The following is a 23,889-nucleotide window of genomic DNA, read 5'->3' on the forward strand; positions in this document are numbered from 1 at the left end:
CTTGGATATACAAGTGGGAAAGACCTATCAAGTGGAAAGGAATAGTCTGAAAGAGGGAAGATCATCCCTTATGGTTAAGCTGCAGAGTTTCAGGATGACAGACTGGTTGGTGAAACATGCACCCTGCAGAGAGGTCTCCCAATGACAAAGCAAAGGTTAAGGAGGCTGCAGACTTTTCAGCTGCAATATACAAACAGAGGACAGGGATGAGCATAGCAATGTGGAATATATGGGGCAAAAGGAAAAAAAGTTGTACTCCACAGCACTAAAAAGGATAAGCCAAGGGTACTTGTTTACTTGTCAAACTTTTGAGGAAACATGCAAGTTGCATAAGGATTTTTGAGGGGTACAAGTAGATGTTGGCTCAGGATGGTGACCCTTCACTGGAACAATTAGTGCCACACAGCATTAAGTGAGCTGGGGGAGAAGGCTAGCGTTTTGCAGTATGTGGCTTGAATGATAATGCAGCAGCAAGATGATTGTGTTTTGATGGGGAGATGTCTCCTGGGGCTCAAAACGATGTAGAATGTGGGCTCAGAGCAGTGAAAATATAGTGTCTGAAGATATGATTTGGACAAGGTCAGCTGCCAAGGATAGAGATGGAGTGAGGGATTGGAGGCAATTAAGGTGAGGCACCCTTCTTAGAGCAAGAGATATATAGAGAAAACAGAGAAGGAGACCTTATTCATGTTGAACTGGTAGGTAGACATGATGGCAGAGCAAGGAGACCATTTGATTAGGGGAGTAAGAAGAAGGCTGACAAAGTCAACCTGCAACTGGAGAATGTGGTGTTTTAACCAATCAGTAATAAGTGTCTGCAAAACAGAAGGTATTGGTGTAAGATAGTGTTATGATTTTAGTTATACTGTTATGTTTTATTTTTCTTAATTGCATGGTAAGATGCTGAAAGACAGAGTCTTATGAAATATGTCCATGAAGGGGGATACTATGAAGGTGAATTGTTGGAAACAGTGGATAGCTGGAGAATCAAGGTGAGATTAGACTTGTATTGATGGAAATGGATGATGCTGCCTACAGAAATCTGAAAGGTGCAATATCTAACAGACTGCTTTGTATTTTTATCTCATTAAAATTCATGTCCAGTGGTTACTAGATTTAGTGTTAGCTGTTATCCACTGTCCTTAAAGCATTTGCATAAAAAACATACAAGACCTATTCTGATAGACTAGGTTTGTGATAAAATGGTTGGAGATATATTTTATGACAAGGGGGAGAGATCAGTTGTTATGTTTTGAGGATAATCTATTTATTTATTTATCTATCTATCTTTTTTACCGGGAAAGTCTGACTGGGATAAACCCCTTTTCAGTGGAAGCCTGGGGAGAAGAACTTCACATTTAATACCAGTTTTGACATACACATAAAATACAGTTACATGATATCAGAAGAAAAGCAAAATATACGTAAGTGTACATACATGGGAAAAAAGTTTTACAATAGCTAACATAAACATCATTTACAAACTGATCAGGGATATAGCTTGCATGGGTGTATACAGTGTTGATCAGTCATTAGAAATAGACACAGACTTAATGTTAGTATTTTCAACTGTATTTGAAAATTTTCTTCAAGTAATTACAGAAATGTTATGTATTATGCATGTTGGAAATAATCATAGTAATGTTTGTCTTATATGTCTACATCTTGCATGCTAACTGTTGCTTAGAGAATCTTAAGGAATCTTTGGTATGCAGTTTATCTTCTCACAGGGATGACACACTCCTTTGAGGGTCTTCATAAAAGGTTACATTAATTTAACATTGTGAGTACTGAGAAAAGTAACATTAGACAAAGCAAGATTGTTAAAATGTTACGTTTCATTGAAAATAATAATACTTTCAGCACATGTGTATGTTTGCTGCAAGAAAATATAGAAATGTTTATTATGCGTATGCATGCTTGAAGACCTGGAAGTTGATTGGAGAGAAAGTACAACAGTTCCAGGAATTACTCAGGGCTCTAGCATTCCAAGAAGTGGAGGAAATAGGTGGAGTTGAACAAGAATGGCAGTAACTAAAAACAGCATGTGTTAGGACTACAGAAAAGATATGTGGTCAAGCCAGGTATGGAAATAAGGTACATAAGGAAAGCTGGTTTAAGAAGCTAGAGGTGATGGAAATTAAGTGCCTGAGAAGGGTGATAAGATGCACACTGTGGGACAGATGAAGAAATGAGGACATAAGAGGAGTAGCCAAAGTAGCTCCAATTGCAAAAAAGATCAAAGAGAACAGATTATGGACACATGTACAAAGGAGGTCCAGCAAAGAGGTGGATGGATTGTGTGAAAGATCTGTGACAATCAGGTATGAGTGATGAGTGTTGAAGAAGGCAGGAGTGTGGCACTGAATCGAGAGTTGGTAACAGATAACACGATACCCTGACTCCATGTAGAAAAAATGGGAAAAAGGGGGCTGATGATGATGATGATGATGATGCATGCATGCTTGAAAATTACTGAAATCTTTTGCCATGCATGTATATACTTTTTGGGTGAAATAATTAAATATATTTATATATATATATATATATATATATATATATATACATATATATATATACATATATATATATATATATATATATATATATATATATATACATATATATATACATATATACATATATATATATATATATATATATATATACATATTATATACATATGTGTCTGTGGATGTGTGCGTATAGTTATATAGTTAGAATATTTATGTTGGGGATGAAGAAAAGTGAAGCATGCTGCATACAATTTGGGGAGAGGTGTGTAGCCTGGCTTGCCATAAAATTGTCATAGCAATTTAATATAATGACTATTATGAAAGTACTATAAGCTAAGGTGGATGTAGAAATACATTTCTGTTTGCTATGTTTTGTGAGAAGAAATGATAGATGAAGAATTGTGGTGAGGGTGTGTCAAATTGCATGGTTACTGGCATCTCGTAATAGAACCTTGAAGTTGGGATTTAGATTCTTGCACCATAACCTTGTTTGTATGCTTTGAGTATGAGTATTTTAATATGTTTCTTTTTTGGGATTAGTTTACCCTGGCACAGATGAAATAGGGGATTGGAGAATTATAGGTTTTGTGAAATCACAGAGATTGAGGCTATATGATAGGGGGAAGACAGTGTGTATGTATAGATAGGTTGTGAGAAGGAAGGTCTGTGCCTGTGCAGCTTGGTAGTGCCAGGTTGAGAGAATGGCTTAAAGTGTCAGGGATCTGTAGCTGTTGGTGATAGAACACTAGTGTTCCGGGGGAAGCACTAAAAGCATATTTGGGCCTAGCTTTAGAAGTACAGCAAACACAGGAAAGGAGATAATGATGGAGGTTATGGTTTTCAAAATATGACACAGATGCCCCACTCACTAGGTTGAATAAGGAGAAAATAACAGTTAGCTGTCTATTAGGTCCCAGAATCTGACACATAACTCATGCACTCAAGTCACTCCACAGCAAGTACAAGTATGACTTTGTCATTGTCCATGTGGGTGTGAATGACCTGAGATGCACCTCCCTAGACTACATGAAAAGAGACATGGTGGAGCTCTCGGATTATGTGGTCCAGGCAGGTATGACCCTAGCCCTGAGCAGTATCCTACTGTCACCCAGAATGATACTGCAGTACAAACAAAAATAATTGACTTCAACAACTGGCTAAGTTTCTGGTGTCATTCTAAGGGAGTCCAGTATCTGTCTGCTTGGGATAACATGATTGACAGACCTTGATGCTTTGCCAGAGATGGTCTGCATCTGTCACGCCTGGGTTTCTGGGTACTGGCTAAGGCTCTTGCCACCCCTATAGTGCCTTTTTAGGTGGTGTTCCAAAGACCAAATTACCACTGTAACAGCTATAAATAAATGCAATCTGAGGGTCATGCTGCTCAGTGCTAGAAGTCTAAATCTCAAGATGCACTTGCTCGAAGCACTCCTCAAAATGGAGAACATCGACATTTGTGCTGTAACGGAGACCTGGTTTAAAGTGCCAGAAAGCACCCCTGCATTACCAAGTTATAACTCATTCCACACCTTTCGGCTCCAAGACATGGGCCGAAGCTCCAAAAGTAGTGGTGTCTCCATACTCATAAAGGATATGCACACCTCCAGACTAGTAGCCCAGCATAACGGATCTGAGATACTTCAGATGAAACTAACACTGGGTAAGACAGCGATCTAGGTCATAGCCTGCTATAGGTCACCAACCATGTCCCTAGACTCTCACTCCATGTTCCTAAGCACCCTGAAATCTATCAAGGTCCTACCCAGCACTCTCATACTAGGAGACTTCAACTACCCCTTCATCAACTGGGAAAACTACTCAAGCACCAATACACTGGCCCAACACTTCCTGGAATTCATCATTTCCAGTACCCTGGACTAGCTCATTCTGACCTTCACTAGAGGAAGCAACATCCTGGACCTTGTTAGTACTAACAAGGGCAACCATTGCTCTATACCAATAGTCAATCCCTCCCTGGTCAGATCCAACCATAAACTAATCACCATGGAAATCCATATCTCACCCACACCCCCCCCCCCACTGCAAAGATAATCACCTTGAAAAACTTCTCTAAAGCTGACTTTGAGCTCCTAAAAACAGAGGTGGCTAACTTCATGGCACCCATGCCAATGGAAAATAGCTGCATGACTGCCAAATCATACACCAATGCAGTGTACGAACATGTACATAAATGCATGGAGCTAGCCATACCCAACAGAGTCAAGACACTCTCCTCCAAAAAAGGAAGTGAATCCGATGGTCCCCTGCCATTAGTAAACTCTACAACAGAAGGAAGAAACTGTTACAGAAAAATATGAAGTCCCAAGACTGGAAAAACTCAATTACTAGCCTCCACAAAAAGTTGAGATCCCTCATTAAATCCTCCAAAACCAGCTATGAAGGCAGAATTGTGTCAGACACGAAAAACAATCACAGAGCCTTCTATAGTTATATCAAGTACCTCTGTGACAATACCCAGATTTTCTCTGAGTTACTGCACAATGGTACCTCCTATACTTATATATATATATATATATATATATATATATATATATATATATATATATATATATTGTTTCAGTATATGTATGTTTAATGTTGACAGCCACATTCTAGAGTGCTATTTAACACCTAGTATGTTTTCTGTACCCTTTGTCTCCTGTTTTTAAATTTATATCCACAACATTTCCATCTCTGGCTTGCTCTCTTCTTACCTCTTCAGCTCTGATTTTCACAGTTGCTTCCTTTCTGATTATTTTCAGTACTGTTTCACACTGCTGACCTGGCCCTGTCAGCACTGGTTCCATCCAGCTAGGCCACTGTGACATCCATCTCCACTCTCTCTCCAACCCCTCCCCCAGTTTCTTTCACTTTCTTTTCTTTCCAACCCCTCCCCCTTCCTTCTTGTGGCGCCATCTTTAAAATCCTTTCTAGCTTCTGTGCAGTCCAGACGGTAGCTTCTACTTCCCCCTGCCTGTGTGCTGTCTGGCTTTAGAAGATATTGTGCAAGACATACTGTTTTATTTATTGCTGTGTTTACACTGCTGCTATGCACTGTCTGTCAGTGCAGAGTTAACTGTGTTTGCTACATCTTGCTTTTTCTGTACAAACTACTGCATTTACTCCTAGTGCTATATTACATTTTTTTAAGAATGTTTTCTGCTCTGTTCACAGGACTTAGTTAACTGTGTTTTGCTAAAAGTTGCTTTATCTGTACAAACTACTGCATTTACTCCTAGTGCTACATTACAGTTTTTAAGACTTGTTTTTTACTTAATTTAGCATTACAAACTATTGCATTTACTCCTAGTGCTACATTACAGTTTTTAAGAATTGTTTTCTGCTCTGTTTACAGAGCTTAGTTAACTGTGTTTGCTAAAAGTTGTTTTTTCTGTACAAACTACTGCATTTACTCCTAGTGCTACATTACAGTTTTTAAGAATTGTTTTCTGCTCTGCTTACAGGGCTTAGTTAACTGTGTTTGCTAAAGGTTGCTTTATCTGTACAAACTACTGCATTTACTCCTAGTGCTACATTACAGTTTTTAAAATTTGTTTTCTGCTCTGCTTACAGAGCTTAGTTAACTGTGTTTGCTAAAGGTTGCTTTATCTGTACAAACTACTGCATTTACTTCTAGTGCTACATTACAGTTTTTAAGAATTGTTTTCTGCTCTGCTTACAGGGCTTAGTTAACTGTGTTTGCTAAAAGTTGCTTTATCTGTACAAACTACTGCATTTACTCCTAGTGCTACACTGTTTTTTTTAAGAATATTTTCTGATCTGCTTACAGGGCTTAGTTAACTGTGTTTGCTAATATTTGCTTTTTCTGTACAAACTACTGCATTTGCTTTTAGTGCTACATTAGTTGTTTAAAAAGTAGTATATGTTCTGCTTTCAGGGTTTAGTCAACTGGGAATACTGTTATTGCTACACTGGTTATTTCTTGTCTGTATTATACCTCACTAATCCTTCTGATTCTCTAGGGTTTTTCTAGGTCTGGACTCTCATATGTCTTTTCTTACTTTATTGGTATAAACTATTGTATGTGTTCCCACTTACCTCTTGCAGCTTCTCCCGATGGGTTAAACACACTGTGGTCATCCCCTGCCCAACAGACTTGCCCAGCAAAATACCTTGTGAAAGTATTATAAATCTGCTTAAGTTACCTGCCTGAAGTAGCTCCAAAAGCAAACTAAAAACCACAGCTTTCTAGCTCAACGGTAGGTGTTCCTTCTACTGTAATTTATCCGCACTTTGAATGAGTTTTTAAGACTATCTGCTTTTTAAAAAGTGAACTGCACCTTATAATTTAAAGTATTACTAAAGGGCAGGTGAGCACACACACAGGTTAGTATTTGTGGCTGTAGTAATGGCCCCAGGAGGCAGGACAATGCCAACAGTCTACCATATTCCTTGTTGTTTTAAATAACAATAGTACCAATAGCTTTTAGTTTAATGTTATTTTAACTCTCAATAGTTCCAGTATATGTAGGTTTAATGTTACCAGCCACATTCTAGAGTGCTATTTAACCCATAGTATGTCTTCTGTACCCTTTGTCTCCTGTTTTTAAATTTATATCTGCAACATTTCCATCTCTGGCTTGCTCTCTTCTTACCTCTTCATCTCTGATTTTCACAGTTGCTTCCTTTCAGATTGTTATTTTTAGTGTTGTTTCATACCTCTGACCGGGCACTGCCTGCTCTGTTCACCCTTGCTCCACATGGACTAACTCCGCTCCCCTACCCTATTCCCATTCTCACCCATCCCCATTACAATTTCCTTTATACTATCCACTCCCTCCCCTCCCCTTCCTTCCCCAACATCCACTGACAAACTACTTCCTGTCAGACTCCAAATACATCACTTCCTTCCCCTACAATTATGCCCTGTCGATAACCCCAACACCCTATATCAAAAATGAAACACCTTATCATTATCACCTCACTCCTACTTCTTCTCTCTACTCTAACCTCTTATCACTCACATCTTCCTTATTCTCTTTTATGCTCTCCTACCTGCTATACCTTTGACACTCATTCTACACCTTCCTACTTTCATATCTCACCGGCCCTTTTCAACCTTTTCACCTCTTCTCTTCACAAACTGTCTATATTCCAAATCCAGCCTCCTACCTAGAAATCTAAACCCAAGTTACACAAACTACATCTATGTACTACTGTACTCCCTCCTCCCACTAATAACTTACTCATATCTGGGGATGTCCACCCCAACCCTGGCCCCTCCCCCTCACCCTACACCTTCATACTTTCATATCTCCCCAGCCCTTTTCAACCTCTCCACCTCTTCTCTTCACAAACTGTCTATATTACAAATCCACCATCCTACCTAGAAATCTAAACCCAAGTTACGCAAACTACATCTATGTACTACTGTACTCCCTCCTCCCACTAATAACTTACTCATATCTGGGGATGTCCACCCCAACCCTGTCCCCTCCCCCTCACCCCTCAAACACCTCCCTTATCTTCTACCTCCCTTCCTTCCCCAAACACCTCTCACCATACCACTAAACTCATCCATATCCAAGCACCTGGCAATATACTCTCTAAATATTCAAAGCCTAACCAACGAAATCACCAATTTCCATGCCTGGATAATGCATACAAACCCTCTCATCCTTTCCTTATCTAAAACCTGGCTTAAGCCACATATCACTAACAATGAAATTCTCCCATCAGGCTATAATATCTATCGTTCTGATAGATTCCCAAAAAAGATGGTGGTGTAGCCATCCTCTACTCCAATATCATCAGTCTCTCACTTTTCCCCACACCCATCCCTGACTTTCACCCAGCTGAACTCATCATCCTTAACTGCCACCTTAACCCTCACAAAAAATAGCTGTTGCCACCATCTATATCCCTCCTGGAAACAATTCATCCACTTTAGAGAATATCTTATCCTGGTTTTCCCACATGATTCCCTATGAAACCCTCATCTTAGGTGATGTTAACCTAGATTGGTCTAAACTTAAAACTGACACTCCACAACTCAGCATCAACCTGCATGGTTTCCATTAACTGATATCTTCACCCACCTGTCTCCATAAAAACTCATCTTCCGGCTCCATAATTGACTGAATACTCACCAACTCCCCTCACCACTACCACAACCCCACTACCCTACCAGACCAACTTAGCGACCACCTCCCCACCTCAGTCCTTAGATATACCATCCAACCCCCCAAAATCACACCTTTATAGAAACTGATGAAAACTGTCTAATTTTAATGTAGTCCAATTCAACTATATTATATCCACCATTGACTGATCCATCCTTAAACAAATCCCTCTCAATGACACAGTTACTAGGTTCAAGCATCAATACCATCTTCCTGAATACCCTGAACTCCCTTGCTCCCTCTAGGAAATTTAAAATAAAACCCAATTATGCTCCCTGGCCCTCAAAAGAAACTAAGTCCCTTATGCTAAAAAGAGACAGAGACTGGAAAGCCTGGATCAAAACAAAGGAACTACCTCTGTTACATAATTATAGAAACCTCAGAAATCTTACAAACAAACAAACCAATAATGACAAAAAAGTCCTTTTATAACTCTGCCAATTCAGTAACAAATCCAACCCTTGCAAGTTATGGTATACTATTAACAAAATTCTCTCTCCAGGCTGCCCCTCAGCTCCCTGCCCCTACCCAAATACATCTCCTCTGGAAACTGCTAATCTTATCAATAAACACTTTATTGAAACCATTCAAACACTCATACCTTCCAACTGTAACACACCTTCTCTGCCTACCCCTCCCAATCCTTCTAACAAAACTATTCTCTTTACATTCGATTCCTACTTCCTACATCAGACCTCTTCTTCACAAACTCAAACCCTGCTCTCTCTCCACTGACAAGCTACCTGCTACATTCCTCAAACTTGCTGCTGACTCCATTGCCTATCCAGTATCGATACTAATCAATAGATATTCAGGAATCCACCATCCCTACCCTATGGAAATCCTTTTTCACTATTCCTCTGCATAAAGGTGGAAACTCTAAAGACCCATCTAACTACTGACCTATAGCTATTCTATCTCCCCTCTCTAAGATTCTCAAAAATTGTATCCACTCACAACTACCCAACTACCTCCTCCAGCATAACCTCCTTACTTCCACTCAGCATGGTTTCCGTCCCAACCACAGCACAACTACTCCCTCTTATCCTTTACACACACCATTGCTGAGGCTCTAGACAATAACAAACTCATATCATGTCTCTTCCTAGACCTTTCCAAAGCCTTTGATACAGTCTCCCATCCCCTACTGCTATCTAAAGTTGCAGATCTCAATCTATCTTTTTCCTCCCTTGCCTGGTTCTCCAGTTGCTTATCCTGCAGGCAGAAGTCTGTTAAATGGCTCTTTTCCTCTTCTCCATTCATACCTGTCCCAACTGGGGTACCACAAGGTTCCATCCTGGGTCCCCTCCTATTTAATATCTTTATCAATGATCTCTATACTTCTTGTAAACAATCCTCCCTCATCCAATATGCAGACGACTCAACTCTCATCTCCATCTCAGACAATATCTCCAATCTCCACACTCTTACTCAACAGGCCTTCCTAGCCACTGAACAGTGGCTGTCCAGTAATCTATTCATTCTCAACCCTAAAAAGTCCAAACTCTTATTATTTTTCCCGATCTCACTCTCTCACCTCAAATCTACCTTTACTATTACTTCCTCTAATAACACTGTTAACCAACCTGAAGCTCTTACTAAACTCCTTGGTATCATCATAGATGATGAACTCAAATTGAACTTGCACATCCCCCAGAGCATAAAAAAGACTCACCAGAAACTTGGTTTACTGTATCTCAACAAAAGATTTCTAACTACAAATGCCAGATTCTCCCTTGCACAAGCTCTTCTCCTCCCCTCCCTTCTATATGCTGTCCCAGTACTCACCACCATCCAGACTACTACTTTAAACAAACTCCAACAAACTTAACACAAGATAGCTAGATTTATCACAAACTCTCCATACAATACACATCACTGCCTTGCCCTAAATACTCTCCACTGGTTAGAATTCCCCCATCTTCTACTGCTGTCACAACTTTAAATGTTACACTTCATTCTTTACAAACCTTCATCCACCCCTGCTCTCTCTTCCTTCATCACTATCTAAATTCCTCCGCAAACTCTCTGTACCTCCAATCAGCAACTACTACAAATCTACCAACCCAAAAAAAAGAGCTGGCAAACTCCTATATAAACATTCCATCACCCAAGCCTGGAACAAATTCCCAAGAGACATTTGTTCTATCATTTACCTACCCCACTTTAAAGAAAAACTTAAACTTAATCTGCTCAACTCCAAAATATGTCCTTGTCAAGCCCCTACTTAAGCTCCCCACAACCGTACTGTATACCTTTTCAGTCCCTCCACATACAGCAAAGTACTCCACTATTGTGAATACTTATTAAACTCTACAATCAATACCGTTGGACTTAACTCTTTTTGTAAATATGTAAATATATTTTTTAGTCTGTAAAAATATTGATATTATATATCATGTGTTTGGATTTCTGCTTTGTTTCTCTAATGTTCTTGTATAACTGATTTTGACCATATTTTTGACTCAAATGTTTGATTCTCTGTAAACTGTGTGTTTTTTTGGAGCTTTTCTCCTCAGGTCTTCACTGAAAATGGACCACAAGCCCAGGTGGACCAACCCGGTTAACAAATGTCAATAAATAAATAAAAAATAAAAATAGTGAGCCAACAGATATTGCCAACATAATGGCTGACAGATTCAGTGCCGACTTTACACCTCTCTCTTCCTCCCTATAGGGCCAATCACAATACCAGAAGAATGCCAGGCACCCAGCATTACTGCAGCACAGGTTAAACCTGCATTGTCCAAGGCCAAGAATACTGCTTCCATGGGACCAGATAATATCACTGGCTGTGTTCTACATGAACTACAAAGTGAACTGGCACCACATCTGTGTGCCCTGTTCACTCACAGCTTCACCTCAGGCTACAGACCCTGGAAATTATCACCCATTAGCCTGACGAGTCTGATATGTAAAGTTATGGAGCACATCATCATGGATGATTAACAATGATATAGGAAATCTCCAAACTCTAGACCCCATGCAATTTGGCTTTGTGAAAGGGAGATCATGCCTGGTCAACTTGGCTGACTTCTTTGAGTCAGTCACTAGGGTAGTGGATGAAGGTAAGGCAGTGCATGCAGCCTACCTCGATCTGGCCAAGGCCTTTGATACTATTCCTCACTTGGGAATTATTGATAAACTCACCAAACTAGTCATCAACCCATATAGCACTAGGTGGATTGCAAACTGGTTCACAGATAAAACACACAGTGTGAAAGTAGTGGACTCCAAGTCAGACTGATGACCAGTCCTGAGTGGAGTCCCACAGGGATCGGTCCCGGGTCCTCTCCTGTTCAGCATCTACTTCTCAGAAGTCCAGACCAACACAAAGGGACTCTGGCTGACCAAGTTTGCAGACGACTGCAAGCTGGGAGCCATTATTAACTCCCCAAGTGATGCAGACATCCTACAGAAAGGCCTCACTGAGACCAGTGAAGTGTCAAAACCATGGCCTTAAGCTTAACGCCAAAAAATGTGACATCATCCCCTTTTGTAAAAACTTAGTTCACACTAATTACCACATCAATGAGAGCCTGCTGAACACTGAAGGTGTTATAAGAGATCATGGGATGCAGGTTGACAGCAACCTCTCCTTCGACCACCACTTTGCCACTATGGTCAGAAAGTCCTTCTATGTGGCACATCTCGTTACTAAGGGTTTTGCATCCAGGAAGAAAGAGGTCATTGTCTCTCTCTCTACTCTTCCCTCATTAGACTAATCATATAGTATAATTCCCCATTTGGCACATACCTCACTAGACACCTGCAAGAGCTGGAGAGGCCACAGAAGTACCTCACAAAGAGGATCATAGGCATTAAACACATGTCCTACACAGACAGACTCAAAAGACTCCAACTTTTCTCTGTCTCGTATTGCCTACTTAGAGGCGATCTTTGTTTGACTTACAAATCCATATCTGACCCAGCTCTGTTAGAAATGCTACATCTAAAGAAATCCCAATTCCTCCACATCACATGCTCCAGAGACCTCAACCTCATTACCACAATCAACAGAACATGCTGGAGGGACAGGTTCATAACCCTGAGACTGCCCATGCTCTGGAATAGACTTACCATACATGTCAAGCAGAGCACCTCACTGTCCCCTTTCAAGAGATATCCTGATGAGTGGATGGGTAATAGAAAGTTCACCCTGGGGATCACTCCAGTGGCTCTACTTGATAGAGGCACTGGGAACTAATGTCAGGTGGCATGATGCCAGGGTACCCATGGGCTAGGCTTGTAAAGGCTCCAGGGCCATTAGCCTAGTACACACCTATGAACCTATAATGTAGGGGAGTTAAAAGTCTCATAAACAGAGAATGGATGATGGATAAACTGGCAGTAGAATGCTTGGATATTGCTTTTATAAAGAGTTTAAATTATGAAAAAGGGAGGTTTGGAAAATGCAGAAAATGGATTTTAAATGGGTAGGGACCAATGTTATAAAATGAGGACTGGTGCCAGGATCTTTCTGGGGGAAAAGTTAGGATGGAAATGGGAGGAGGTAGTGAATGGAGAGGAGGAGAAAGTTCTGCTTGTGAAGGGTATAAGGGTGGAATAGGCTGGGTCATGTTGTCTAACTACATGCCAATTGAAGGTCCTTTGGAGGACTGAATTGAATATATCAGGAAATGCACAAAGGGGAATAGGATAATATGGAAACAATTTCAGTCTGGTGTTTATCTCAGGAATAGACAGGTTGAATTGAATTGCTGAGGTATTTTGTAAGAGTCTGAAGAAGTTGCAAAAATTAGATAAAAAATTTGCCAGTGATTGGCATTCATTGGGCCCATTGGGAGGAAAGTCATCATTATACCTTCAGTAGATGTGAAACTCAGCAGGGTAGTAGGTTGGACTCCTTCAGGTAAATGAGCATACTGCAATGCAGATGGGTCAATTATAATTCTGGAGAGGACAGTATCAAACCATGCACTGATAGTGGTGCATTGGCTGGATAAGGAGATGAGGGCTATGTAGATGAAATCCTGGTGAGGATTAAGGAAGCAAGCAAGCAAGTGAGAAGGTAGTCCAGTTAGTAGAGGATAACAAGGATGAACATGATGGGGGGGGGGGACAGAGTTGGACAGGATTAAAGCAGGCTTGTAGGCAGCACTAATTGGAACATAAGAAGAGGAAATAAGTAAATGTGAAAATGTGTTGCGGGAATTGCAGAGCAGCTTGAAAGAAGGTGGTAATAAAGTGAAACTAAAATTAGAGACAAAGGATTGGAGAGATAGAATAAGAATACTAGAAGAGATGCAGGTGAAGGCTGAGCTGATTTGTGGGAAACCATGCAGAGGAGCTGGGGAGACAGAGACATGGCTGCTATCTTCGAAGTTGTAGGATTGGATGAAGCAGGCTTGTGGTTTTGGTATGAAGAGTAAGGATGGAGTGACACTATAATTGAAAAAGGAGATACATGAGCTTTTTTACAGATTAATATAAAGATAATATTTTATTAACTTATTTGTTGATATTTGTTAATAGTTTGGGTAGGCAGGTTAATCAACTCTTTTTAGCCATGACCTGAGCACATACCATAAGAAGTCTCACAAGCAAGTCAGCATACACAGATATACAGAACAGATGTTTATATTCATAGCTTTTAATGCATTATGGTGGGAAGAGATCTCAGTAAATGTATGAATTGCCACTTTCAAGCTATTATTTCTAAAATACAGTCTTATATTGAACAAGAATTTTACAAGTCTAATTGCTTTAGAAGTGTCAGAGTGTCATCACAATCCTGATTATACATAGAATCATAATATTGATTATACATAGAATCATAATCCTGATTATACATATAATCACAATCCTGATTATACATAGAATCATAATCCTGATTATACATAGAATCACAATCCTGATTATGCATACAATCATAATACTGGCTATACATAAATCACAATCCTGATTATACATATAATCATAATCCTGATTATACATAGAATCACAATCCTGATTATACATAAAATCACAATCCTAATTATACATAGACATTTGCATTGCTGTTTTGTTGAAGTTGCAAAAACAAGCAAAAAGCAACATCTATGCATTAGCACATAAGTATCTTTGCGAGTGGGGCAGCATGTGTGCTCTGTGATGAAGATATCAGCGAGTGCTAAAAGTTTGTGCTCTGTGATGAAGATATTTTCAGTGAGTGCTAAATTTAGTTTGCTGTTATCCATTGACATTAAAGCATTTGCATTTATTTTCATCAAAAGGTGATACATTTTGAATGTCTGCAATGTCTCTAGGGCATGGATTTCTTCTGAGATTTGATTACATGCAGTAGGTGAATTGGAAAAGAGCAGGGTGGGGATTATGTTAGCAAAGTGGGAAGAATATAAGGGTTGGCAGTGAGGATAGGACAAATGTAGGGTTAACAGAAGTAGTTATGTCTACACAATGCATTAAGAGAGATAACGTATGTGGCTTTTTAAAAAAACCCTTATTTAGGAAAATGTCATAATTAATACAAAGTAAGGTTGCCATCAATGTTCATGCCCCTTGGTTGTAGTGTTCAAAAATTTATAATCATCTTGCATTCCAGTTTATTTAATTCATCCTTAAAGCTGCCTCCAAAACTCCAAAGACGGGCATGCTAATACACTAAAAAAAAAAAAAAAAAACCAGGTAAACTTTGCATTGGTGTGCTTTAATAAATTATATAAAAATTAATATTATTTAGTATTTGTATGTTTATGGAATTATTTGTGATACTAGTTATTAGTCTAGGAAACATTGTATATTACACCATGTTGTTATTTAGATGTTTTGATAGATTGCTGGCTTCTTTTAGCCTTCTTTTAGCCTCATAGCTTTTGAAATAATTGATATATTCAAAGGAATGACACTTGAAATGGGGATAATGTGTTAATTAATTTATGTAATTATTTGATGGAAATGTGTATAAATTATGGGCTGTGACGTGAATTCTTTATTCCTTGAAGTTGAAATGCTGAGGTACCAGAATAAATTTACTTGAAAAGATGGGTCATCCTTGATTTGTGTTCCTGTGGTTTTGAAGCTAAGGTTTTGGATTTATTTTTTGTGTGTATCTTTGTACCTATTTTTGTTCTATCATGTCATACTTATTTTAATCAGTAATTTTCTCATTAATGTGTTTCCATGGATACTTGCATATTACTACTATTAAGTTGTAGGTAACTGCCAGCTGTAACAGCGATAATACATAGAACACTGATGTTGATGACTGCAACCTTATATTATGACATACCGATTTCTTTCCATGGTTCCATGAGGTTTTAAGTAGTACCATTACATGAATGAAATGCATACAGTTGAAAATCCCCCCTTTTATTTTTTAATAACGTATTTTCTTTAAGGTTAAGCATTCAGCTGTGTTTGTGATGTTCAAATTGTGAGAAACAAAAATGTCACACTTGATTTGCAGTAGGTCAAGGATAAATGTGTCCTTCACATCTCCTAAGGACAATCTAGGGCATGGTGCAAGGGATTTTGAAAAGGGACTATCATAAGAGCTAGATGGTGCACTGGTCTGATATTAATGACCTACTTGATGCAGGAGATGCTGCAGACACTGATCTTACAGTGTTGTGGAACTGTGACTGGGACCTCGAACGAGAAATTCTGCTAGGTGTAGAGGAATGCTGACGTGGCTTGTATAAAATCTGTCGTGCTTGTTCCCCTGACTAATTAAAGTACTTTCTTGAGAAGCAGTTTTAGTCTCACATGAGCTGCCTTCACATGCCTGGACAGTACTCTGTCATCTTCCTCTTTAAAGACTAACTTATGCTTAAATCTGGTAAGTTCTGACTAGTGTATAAATGGAATTGGCCAAAAATGCTTGGTGTGCCACCATCCTACACATCAGTGTGATCCTAGCATCATACCTACTCTGTGCCATTTTCAAGTAGTGATGGAAATCCTCATGAATACCCTGGAGGACCATTTCCAGCTGACTCTCTGTGCAGTGCTCTGAGCCCTAACAATGACATGGTACATTTGTTGTTAGGCAACCAATGCCTTATATATTTCCTGGGGCAGCTATAACAAATTCCAGCACCAGGATCCCCTTTATAAAGGTGTCACTGTGGACACTGTTAGCTTTTAATATCTGCCATCATACTGAAAGTGTTCTTCTGTCATGGGGGACAGTTGACTAGAAGAGGACGGGTTTTCCTACTATACAAGCATGAGCATAATGTCAGCACATGCTTGATTTTGTTATGCACGGTCACTTCTTACAGAGTTACTAGAATACTGTAGGGTGTGAGATCTTGCCATTATACTTGAGGACTGCTTGCCCACTTTTCTCATGCTGATTCATAAGTATAGCAATGTTATCATCGTCATCAATATCATCATCATCATCATCATCAATATCATCATCAATATCATCATCAATATCATCATCATAAATCATCAATCATCATCACCAGTCATCAATCAATCTCATCAGTCTCATCATCATCATCATCAGTCATCATCATCATCCATTCTGCTGTTATCCTCCAAATTTATTGGTATAGTGGAATTATTTGTTACTGCTGCTGACCCTGTAAAACAAGATTTGAAAACATCACTAAAAAAAAAATAGCATTCACTACTGCATGATTAAGGCACTGTGGGGACACTTACCATGTACACTGACTTCATTGCCATTATATGAAAATGTTGAAGGCTCACCTGCTAATAGTAATTGTCATGTTTAATGTAAGCATTCCATGTCAGCATTCAATTTTCTCTATAAATATATGTTATTGTTATTAAACCAACCTTCCTGAGCAGATTATTGCTGTTGCTGAAAACGTTGGTAATAGCCAGTGTCCACACTATCTCTGATTATTTCAGTGCCATCATCTTCTGTGTCATAGTTATCTCCATGGATGGGATGAGGCATTCCTCATCTGGTGTTAATGGGATGATTGTTGGAGGCTATATGGCTTAACCTCTTAACACAAACAATCTGGGCAAAAACTGACATAATGAGGGACAAACGCCCAAAAATATGGACAGATTTTAAATATTGCCCTTATAAACACAGAAAGATGATGAAATAATAGAATTTTCCTTAACATTAATTTTTTCTGAAGGATATGAAGTCTGAAACTCAAATGTATGTCATTATGTAGTGACTTCAGTCCTCAGATCTTCACAGCTATTTGCCAGAAAATCACAGATTTTATGAAGAAAAGACCAAAAATATGAGGCAAAAATCTGGATATTCTGTGAAAATCTATACAGTTGAGAGGTATGTTGGAGGCCCACTACGAGTACAGGGATGGGCAATTGCATTTTGCCTCTCCTTGGTTCTAGCACATCCTACCATACTACCTTCTTGTACTTTGTTAATGTGCAATCTATTCCACAGTGTGCATTAATGTCCAGGGCAACATGATTCCAGGCCTTTGTCCTATCAGCTTGTTTGGGCCCTCCCTTATCAAACAGACATTTCCCATAGGTCCTAGGGGCTACCATGAGGATGCAGTTTTCCTCATGGCTAAAACTGTCCACTCTCTGTCTTGATTTTGCATTATTACTGCACATGAAAAAAAATTCCAGTCATCACCAAAAAAAAAATGCAATCCTTAGTTAAACAACACAACAATGAAAGTGTGCCTGCTCTCTTCCTATAAAAAATGAGGTAAGACAAATCCCATACTTATATACACATGCAAAATATTAGTCCAGCCAAGTTTTTACTAATGTCTGCACTATCATAAATCCATTCACAATAGTAAAGCAATCAGTTTGTTAACAGAGTCATTTTTCATTCTTCATGGACATAGGAACATAGGTTCATAGGTTGGTACTAGGCTATTGGCCCTAGGGCTTATACAAGCCTAGCCGTAACACTTCCCTGGATATTTCTTCCCACAATATTTACTTCCCTGGACCCCTCTCTAGCAGGGAGACTGACGTGATCCCTGGGGGTGAATTTCTTATCTCCCATCCAATCGTCAAGGTTCCTTTTGAAGAGGGCCAAGGAAGAGCTCTGCTTCACATGTATGGGCCGTCTATTCCAGAGTATGGGGAGTCTCTGGGTCAGGAACCTATCTCTCCAGCATGTTTTGTTCATTGTGATGACAAGGTTTAGAGCCCTGGAGCATGTGGCTCTGAGGGATTGAGATTTCTTTAAGTCGAACATGTCCAACAGCTCAGGGTTTGACATGGCCTTGTATGTTAAGCATAGATCGTCTCTGAGTAGACGATATGCCACAGAGTATAGCTGGAGTTTTTTTAGATGGTCAGCATAGGGCATCTGCTTTAGGCCTGTGATTCTTTTAGTGAGGCATTTCTGCGGCCTTGTCACCTGTTGCAGATGTCTTGTGAGGTACATACCAAATAAGGTGTTGTACTCTATAATGGGTCTAATGAGGGATGAGTACAGTGGGACAATGACCTCCTTTTTTCTGAATGAAAAGCCCTTAGTGATGAGGTGTGCCACCTAGAAGGATTTCCTGACTGTTGTGGTGATGTGGTTATCGAAGGTGAGACCACTGTCCACCTGTGTCCCTAGGTCTCTCATCAAACTTTCGGTGTTTAGTGTACTGCCACCTATGTGGTAATTCATGGATACATGTTTTTTTTCCCAAAGGGGATAACTATACATTTCTTGGCATTAAGCTTGAGCCCATGGCTCTGGCACCAAGCATCTGTTTTTGTAAGGCCCTTTTGTAGAATATCCACATCATTTGGGGATGCAGTAATGGCTCCCAGTTTGCAATCATCTGCGAACTTTGTTAGCTAGAGTCCCTTAGTGTTGGCCTGTACTTCAGAGAAGTAGATGCCAAACAAGAGCGGTCCCAGGACTGAACTCTGAGGTACTCCACTTGTCACTTGTCTGGACCTGGATTTGGAGTCAGCTACTTTTACAGTCCGGGTTCTGTCAGTAAGCCAGTTGGCAACCCATTGAGTTATGTAGGGATTTATGCCCAGCTTAGTAAGTTTATCAATGATTCCAGAGCGGGGGATGGTGTTGAAGGCCTTGGCGAGGTCCAGATAGGCTGTGTGGACCGCCTTACCCTCATCAACAGCTCTGGAGACTGATTCAAAGAAGTCAGTCAGGGTCAGGATACAAGATCGGCCCTTCACAAACCCAAACTAAATGGGGTCCAGTGTTTGAAGGTTGCCAATATCTTTGTTTATAAGTTCCATGATAATGCGTTCCATGCCCTTGCAGATCAGGCTCGCTAGGCTGATGGGACGGTAGTTCCCAGGATCCAAGGTGGATCCCCCCCTTGTGGAGTGGGATAACTGTAGCTGTGTGCCACTCAGTGGGCATGAAGTCTAAGGTGAGGCTATGATTAAACACTACACTTAGGTGAGGTGCCAGTTAATTTTGTAGTTCATGTAGTACACAGCCCAGGATGTCATCTGGTCCCATGTATGCTGTATTCTTAGCTTTGAATAGTGTGGTTTCTACCTGTGTGGCCCTGATTACTGGAATTTGGCAATCTTTTTATATTGAGATGGGCCCTTTATGGGGTGAGAGGGGGGTGAAGTTGGCATTAAATCGATCTGCCAGGATATTGGCAATATCCTTGGGATCAGTATATTTAATGCCATTCTGTTGTAGCTCAGAGCAGATCTGAGCATTGCCATTTAAATTCTTGATGTAATTATAGAATGCATTGTGGTTGTCTTTGAAATCTTTGGCAATTTTAGTTTTGTAACTAGCTTTAGAGGATTTTATGAGGGATCTCAGCTTCTTACTGAGGCTGGTAAGGGAGTTTTTTGCATCCTGGGATTTTCCTCTTTTCTGCAACAATTTCTTCCTTCTGTTGTATAGTTTGTTTATGGCAGGGAACCACCAGATTGGCTTCCTTTTTTTGGAGGAGAGCATGTTGGTTCTATTTGGGATGGCACGATTCATGCACGAGTGGATGTGCTTGTACAGTTGCTTAGTGTAGGATACAGCAGTAGAACTTTCAGCTCCCGTCTGCATGGGTGTCATGAAGTTTGTCACTTCTGACTTGAGTAGCATGAAGTTGGCTTTGGAGAAGCTTTTTATGGAAGTTTCCTTACTGGGGGGTGGGGGTGGGATGTGGATGTCAAGGGTGATTAGCTTATGGTCAGACCTGACCAATGAGGGGGTGACCACTGGTGTGGAGCATCTATCTCCCATGTTGGTCATGACCAGGTCTAGGGTATTGGAGCCCCTGGTGGGACAATGGATTAGTTGATTCAAGGCGTTGGAATTTATGAATTCCAAAAACCGTTGGGAAAAGGTGTTGTTACTCAAGTAGTTCTCCCAGTTAATGGCAGGGTAGTTGAAATCACCCACATGTATGTTCAGCCATCACATCCTTACCACTTCAGTACTTCACAATTAAACCATATATGTATGTCGAATCACTTAATGACACCAAAGTAAATAATTTTCTTAGTGATTATGGATCATTTCCACTGCTGCTACAATGATTTTCCACTTACATGTGATGTCCCCATGCTGGGCCAGTAATCAAGGAACCTGAATCCTCAACACTGACACTGGAGAGGGATGAACACTTGGAATATAAATGGATACAGTAAGTATTTTCAGATGCGGGCTTCTCTGCATCAAGTGCAATTTCCCTTAAGAGCACACAGGGAACACATTAAGCTTGGGGTATGGATGTCTCTATATCTGCCTCCCTCCACGTCCTCAATAAGAATCCCTACTGGTACAGCTGTAGGGTTAGATCTTCAGCAAAGTGTCCAAGCCAAGTCCTCCAGCATCCTCTCTGTGAACCCAGTGCTTCTTGTCCCTGTCCCAAGTAGCTGACACATGCACGCTTTAAGATTTAACACACACACACACACACACACACACACACACACACACACACACACACGCACATACATATACACGGGAAAGGCTGGCACAGATTATGTGCTCTACCAGCTTTGCCCAGACTGTAAGGTAGATTCACTGCCACCAGTCAGTTACAATAAGGCTCTTACAAACAGTATCCAATTGTACTGTGCAATATTAATACTAATACAAATGACGGTAGTTGAACAAAACAGTTATGCCTTCTGGAGTGGCCCACACAGTGCCACCAAATATATATAAGCACCTTCATGTCCCGTTCGATTCTCAGTTACAGCGTCTTCTGTGTGGCGACATGCGTGAATGGACGTCCGTTCATTGAAGGTTGTGCATCAGACCTGGCAAGTTGGCACGTAAAAATTTACTGCCAATCATTAGCAGACCGGAGTTCTGCTGTGGCGACCCCTAACCGGGAAAAGCTGAAAGACACAACAACTCTCAAAGGCTACAAGGACCAGCCACAATAAAAGTTAAAATATATTTAATAATAAATAATAAAAGAGCATGAAAATACTGAATATATATTCACAGTAAACCACAGAGTTCAGATCACAGGAAATATTGAAAAGTACATTGATGGACAGACTCAAACAAATAAAGAAAAAACTATCTAAACTAAGCTTCACTGTATTCCTGACTAAGCTAAAAGAATTACCATTCTCAGTTAAGTTACTTACTACTGCAAGGCAAGATTCTGTGGGTGAGTCAGATTCCCCAAAACAGAATAGTCAATACTCTGAGATTTCTCTTTGTAATATCTAAAATATAATTTTGAAGTGGGCTGGCAGAAATATCTCATATGGTCACCTAATTCTATGTTCTCACAGCATTCCCCTTTGAAGCTGAGACAGGAATTTATCATAGGCGGCTACAATACACATCTGTTTATGGCAGTGCCTAGGGCTGCCCCTCTTTTTACTGAGCTAATGAGCAAAGGCTTTTTTCCAGACCTGGTGTCTCCAGTTCTATTCATCACTGTCGGTGCCATTTTAATGATTTGACAGCTCATTTACATTTCCCTTATTTTTCTTAAAGTGAGCTAACTTGTGCATTTAATGTAGCTGCAATAATACATGTACATTTCTTTTCATTCCAGCAGGGAACACTGTTGATACATTTTAACACATGCAAACCTCACAAATACATTTTCAGCAAAAACATCAGTACAAATCAGTTTGATATACAAATGGCATATAGTTCTAATACATTTGTAACACAAGCATCTTGTATAAACCAGTTTGAAATTCAAAGGACGTATCATTCTTTACAAAACTCCAGCTGGCTATGCTGGCACTTGCCCATATCATCACATTACTTCTGTAATATCCCAATAATAGAAGTAAAATAAACATTTATTCAAGTTAACTCACTAAGTTTACATAATTTTGAACTGTTTCATATTAAATAACACTAATGCTATTATTTTTTCTTACTTTAAAAATCCCATGGTTTCCTAAGTCATTTGCCACCTAACTCAAGTAATCACAAGTTAATATGGTGGTATTAAAAGTATTTTACATAAATTCAGGTCCATTTACAAATGTTATATGCAAATTAGGCCTTGTCATTTTTATCTCTATGAATCACGGTAGTACATGAACATGTATGGTCACTTATGCATGTAAATCACTCTTGTTGCTCATGAATGTGGCCTTGGGTTTACATGAGCACACTTTAGAAAGCAACGGCATCCACAACAGTCCACAGCAGTCCCTATCATGCTGTGGGAATGTTCAGATAGTCTCAGATATGCTCAAAGCTGATTATATTTAGAAGAAACAAAATGGAGACATATGCATGAGAGTTTGCACAACCATGAGGTGTAATCTCTGTCCATCTAACATTGTCTGTCACGCTTTCTCACCTCAAATCACTCAACATTTCATAGAAGTTTGTGATCACACATATAGGAATAGCTATTTCTGCAACCCCCTCCCCCAAAAGAAAACAAAAATCTGCTGGTCTACTGCATGAATAAATTACAATCTCTACCCATCTAACTGCATTTGACAAACCTTTTTACCTAACACCATTCAACATTTAATAAAGGTTGGTAACTACATATATAGGAATATGTGTTTCTTCAACCCCTCCAATATACTGCTGCTGTACTACATGAATAAATGACATTCATATGTAATACTCCAAAAAATATATTAAAGTCAATACCCAGCAACTGTAAGTAATATAAAGAAACATTGTGATTACATACTGGTTTTTATCTAGCATATAAATGAAATGTGAATGTATGCCTTTAAAAAACATGTATGTGGCATAGAATTTTGTATAAACCAAGCTTGCTAAGAATAACAGTACCTGTTCTAATGTTCCGGCTGATAAACTGGGTTTGGTCAAGGAAATGTCACAGCACAGAGAGAGTGGTTCTAAATCTGAGAACCACCTGCTCATGCTTTCC

At 39.7% G+C, this 23,889-nt stretch overlaps 1 protein-coding gene across 1 annotated transcript in view; it reads right to left on the reverse strand.

The window, feature by feature from the left end:
- Positions 1-23,889, reverse strand: part of LOC122797812 (synaptotagmin-1-like) — a 1,293,557-nt gene that overhangs the window by 576,481 nt on the left and 693,187 nt on the right. The gene's annotated exons all lie outside the window — the stretch shown is intronic.

Source organism: Protopterus annectens, chromosome 3.part1, assembly GCF_019279795.1.
Source record: "Protopterus annectens isolate FY-2018-M chromosome 3.part1, PAN1.0, whole genome shotgun sequence".
Classification (NCBI taxonomy): Eukaryota; Metazoa; Chordata; order Ceratodontiformes; family Protopteridae; genus Protopterus; species Protopterus annectens.